Source organism: Nicotiana tabacum, chromosome 18, assembly GCF_000715075.1.
Source record: "Nicotiana tabacum cultivar K326 chromosome 18, ASM71507v2, whole genome shotgun sequence".
Taxonomy (NCBI): Eukaryota; Viridiplantae; Streptophyta; class Magnoliopsida; order Solanales; family Solanaceae; genus Nicotiana; species Nicotiana tabacum.
Genome location: NC_134097.1, coordinates 123,211,575 through 123,216,637, shown reverse-complemented (window position 1 = coordinate 123,216,637; position 5,063 = coordinate 123,211,575). Strand labels below are relative to the sequence as shown.

The following is a 5,063-nucleotide window of genomic DNA, read 5'->3' as shown; positions in this document are numbered from 1 at the left end:
TTGCCGGTCATGACTACCTTGCTCTTTGACCTTGTGTTGTATGGATGAGTTACCTTAAGAACCACAAATCAATCACCCTTCTTCTCAATGAAGATAACAAAAGGAACAAAATGGGGTCATCCTGTTAGCTAATTAGGGCATTTAACAGCTAAAAATATCATATTGCGTGCAATGCACCTAGAAACAATTAACGGTTCTAAAATGACTTCGAGGGTCACAAGGTCACTTGGCATCATCCCAATTTTGTTCATTTCAATCTTCTCTTTTCTTTCTTTTCTAGCACTTCTTGGCTTGCTCATTTTCCTTTCTTTTTTTTCTTTCTGATTATCGCTCTTTTCTTTCCTCTCATTTCTCACGTCCCACAACTTCATCTCTCTTTTTTTCTCTTTTTTCCTTTTCTTTTAATAGAAAAAAAAAATAATTCGATCGAACCCTATGTAGGTTGCCTACGTATCATGACGCCGCATGAATAAGATCTTTGCGTAATTCGGGAAGATCGGGAATAAAGGAAACAAACTAACATTCTCTTTTTTTTTCTTTTTTTCTTTTTTTACCTTAATGACTACTCTGACGAAAAAAAGAGAAATAAAAGAGCAAATCCCTTCTTTTTTTAATTTTCTAGACTTAATGTTCTATAACATATTCCAAACTCAAGCTTAACGAGCATATATATTTTTTTTTTTGAAACAAATAATCTATGAAAAATTATTAAGGAAAAAAATCCTAGATGAGAAAAATATTTTTTTTGATTTTTCTAGGAAGGAAATCTAAAGAATAAACCAAAGAAAATATATTGAATTTTCATTTGATATCCCTGAAGAAGTATTTCGAAACGAGTAATGAAAAAACTAAAAAAATATTTTTGGATTTCAGTTTTTGATTACCTAAGGAAGAAACTTTAAAGATAAACAAAAGATAAAGTATGTTTTTTTTTTCTTCTATGTACAATATTCTAAAGTTCTAATGAAAATAAAAAGAATTTTTTTTTTGATTAATTTCCCGAAGAAGAACCTCAAAAGAAAATCTTTTTGGATTTTTTAAATTAATACCTTAAAGAAAAACTTTTTAAAGAGGTACTGAAAGAATTGTTTTTTTGAATTTTTAGTCTTAATGTAAATATAAAAGCAATTTTTTATTCTGAGTTTCAGATATTAATTCAATAAAGGAAAACCACCTCAAATGATTTTTTTATTCCTAGAATTAGTATTCTAAAGAAAACTTCTAACGGAAATATAAAAACACAAAATTTCTTTTTTTGATTTTTCATTTATAACACATTTTTCAAATACAAAATAGGAAATACAATAACAAAAGACTCGGCAAACTTAACTAGACTATGACAAACTCTAACATCACCTAAAAGACTCCATATTACTGTACAAAACTAGAAGGTAAAAGATGACATAAAAAAAGAACAACAGACTCAAAACATAATAACTAAAAAAAAATCTCCTTAAGCAAACTCCTGAATGAGCGATCCTGCCTGGTAAGTAAGTCCACACCTGTATGAGAAAATTAAGACCAAATAAAGTTAAAGACCTAGAACGCTATGTGAGACAATAACACTTCCTGTTGGACAACATGCAAGACATGATTGAGACTATTTTTGCAAAATAGCTTATGTGGCCTAAAGATGGCTAGAAGTGCAAAATTTGGTTAAGACCCCGCAAATCCAAGAACCTAAGATTTACTAGGAAGATCGGACCCTATGTGGGTTGCCTACATATCCCGCCCCGAGAGACGAGAATCAGGTTCGCGTAGTTCGGGCAGATTGGATACGAGCGAGAATAAAAAAATAACTAATTTAGAGAAAATATGTTTTTTTTTTTCTTTTGTTTTGAAAAATGATGAAACATGTAAACTCTTTTTGGATTCTCTTTTTCCTCTTTTTCTTTTTTTGAAAAAATGATGGGGAAAGTGCAAAATCTTTTGGATTTTTTTCATTTTCATTTTTTCTGTCTTTTTCTTTAAAAAATGTCAAAAGTGAAAGAAAAATATAAATGGGCCCTACTTGCTTTATTTTTTACACTTCACCCTCTCTTCTTTTTTTTCTTAATTATCCTCAAACCTCATTGGTCCGCTAAATGACCTCTTTTACCCTTGAAAATTACAACATGTAGCACATAAGATGCAACATGATAGCCTTTTATTTTTGGGGTACACCTGTCCTAGACGGACCCAACCCCTGTGTTGAGTCCCCAACGTCAGATGCACGTGATGCAAACAAGCGTTCCTACTAGAGATCCGACATGAGGCTATGTTATTCTAGGTTTAAAAACCTGAATTTATTTGTTCTAGACCTGGCTTACCCGAGTGGACAGCTCGAGCCGAGTGGGGCAGCGTACCAAGAATACAGAAGCTTCACCGGCTTTGCAACTTGTCTGAACCTCATTCGAAAATTAGGATATGACTCTAACAGAAGAAAAGTCACACGAAGTGCACACTTCCCAGATGATTTAGAAGACTCAGAGAGAGGAGGGTTTCGTATCAATTTATATACAATTCAACAATATCAAAGCGGTAAAAAGAAACATTTAGCACATTAGGCCCAAGCATGTAAATAAAACCAGATAATAAATAAAGCCAAATATAACATTTTTCTAAGCTCGAATTCTTGAACCCTGAACCAAAGATTCTTGGTTCTTATCCCCAGCAGAGTCGCCAGAGCTGTTACACCTCCTTTTTACTACCCCAGAAGGAGTATAAGAGAGTTTTTTCCAAATAAAGTGACAATCGAAACGGGATTATTATTTATTGTTCAGAGTCGCCACTTGGGATAATTTATGGTGTCCCAAGTCACCGGTTTAAAATCCCGAATCGAGGAAAGCTGACTCTTATTTATAGTCTGCAAACACAAAAATCCAGGTAAGGAATTCTGTTAACCCGGGAGAAGGTGTTAGGTATTCTCGAGTCCTGTGATTCTATCACGGTCGCTCAACTATTATTATTGGCATATTTATCTGATTTTAAAACACTTTAAAGCCTATGGTGCATTTTTAACTTTTTAGCCACTTTTAATATTTTGGAAAAATTCAAGGTTATTTAAAACACATCATAACCCATGCTACATGAAATGCACCCGTGGTTCCCGACACGTTCTATTTAACCTTGTTGGAAATTGGAGCCGGGTCACATGAAATGCGCACCCGGATCCATAATATGCTTATTTCATTATTATTATTCAAAATTATGGCAGGGTCATATGAAATGCACACCCGAGCCCCTTTAATCTAATTTGACATAGTTTAGCCGACGAGTAGTAACCCAATCTCTATACTATGACAAAATTGTGTTCAGCTATAACCAATTCGAGTAAACATACGAGCAAATAACTAAGCGAGCAAATTCAAAACTACAACGAAACTGTGACTACCCAGGCCGGAGGCAAGGATCAATCCGTGTTGCTTGCTACAACGAAGATCAAGAAACAAAATAAGCCTTTAAGCTTTGCTAAATAAATCTGCAATGAAGAGCCTTGCTTTTGGATTGAATAGACTTTATGATCATTTAGAAAGATCCATTCAATTTGTGACAACTCTATATTGTTAGCTAATTTTGACACTACAAGGCCACCATTAATTGTGAAATCACATATTCAACAGAACTTTAACAACAAAGTAGTGATAAAAGTCCAAAGTTAAAGGAAAATTCAATGTAATATATAGAGTAAAGTCCCACCACAGAAAACTAATAAACAAAAACCATACAAATTAAATCAAATACGAAACGATCCAAAACATTAGCGGGAAGAACAATATTGGAAAGGAAAATGAACCTTTATTGCTGCGTGTTTTCTGCCATGAACAGTGAAGCAAGATCTCAAGAACAACAACTCAAAACAAATGAATTACTGATCCGAACCTCGACGAATCCAGCCCTCGACAGACGAAACTCGAACGATAATATCTCAATCGAACTCCACTGCTTGCAAAACCAAAGTTCCGAAATACAAACTGAAACATAAACCAAGAAAAAACTTCTTCTGTTGCTTGGCTCAACGATGGTTTCCGGACTTATTTGGAACAAGGATGATGGTCACCGATAATGAAATTCCGGCCAGATTTATCGTTGGACTGTTCAGTAGCGTGACAGAGTGAAGGACAGCAAGGAAAAAGGTTGTTTTGGTCGTAGCTAGTCAGAGATGAACGGCCATCAGGGGTCCTTGTTCTCTGCCGCTGCTTTGTGTTTAAGGTGAAGAAGAAGGGGTGTTATCGATGGGTGTGTTGATGGTTGAAGAAGGTGAGGTCAGGGGTTTTTTTGTTAAGACGAAGCCATTGAAATGGCTCTTTTTCTCTTGTTAAAGGAGACGAGATTCATCGGGGGGTCCAAAATCTGTGTCAAAAACGGCGCCCTCTTTTCAGCTCGTAGAGTCCCTAGGTCTTAGAGTCTATTAAGTCTAGTTTTTTTTATTTTTCAGCTGCTTTAGGTGTTAGGTGTTAGCTTCTTTTTATTGGTTTAGGGTTTTAGGATTATATTTAGGTTAAGGGTGTGGGCCTGGAAATTATGGGCTTGGGAATTATGGGCTCGGTCAAAAATTAGACCTAAAAAAGGGGTCGTTTGAGTCCAAATTTTATTCTTTCCCCGCGAACGAGACTAAAATACGATCTCATTTATTAATTAATCCTACATAAGTAAAATAACTATTAAAATAAGACTGGCCGTTAAAACAAAACTATTTTTGGTATTTTTCAAGATTAAAAATGACTACAAAACATTAATAAAATTATTTTTTTGTAATTATCATTTTCTTGTAATAAAATAAAATAAAAGAGTCTTAATTAGTTGAAATAGCGATATTAAGCCTAAATTAAATATCTACGTGCTAAAATATAAAAAATCTTGGGGAGGGTCAAAAATCACATGTCTACATGATGATACAGAATATGATGAAGAAACAGCATTTGAGGAAATCGGTAAAGATCTAAAACAATTTGAAGAAAACCAAAGCCTAATTTGAATGAAACTGAAGCAATCAATTTAGAGGACCATGATAATGTTAGGGGAACCAAGATAAGTGTGCATCTAGAACCGCAAGTTAAGGAGGAAATAATCAAAATATTGTT

At 34.3% G+C, this 5,063-nt stretch overlaps 1 long non-coding RNA gene across 1 annotated transcript; it reads right to left on the bottom strand.

The window, feature by feature from the left end:
• Nucleotides 1-1,233: 1,233 nt before the first annotated feature.
• LOC142172972 (uncharacterized) lies at nucleotides 1,234-4,375 on the bottom strand. Its single transcript, XR_012702292.1, has 2 exons — nucleotides 3,776-4,375; nucleotides 1,234-1,502 (listed from the first exon to the last, which is right to left on the bottom strand). It is a non-coding gene; the product is annotated as an uncharacterized LOC142172972 (long non-coding RNA).
• Nucleotides 4,376-5,063: the final 688 nt, after the last annotated feature.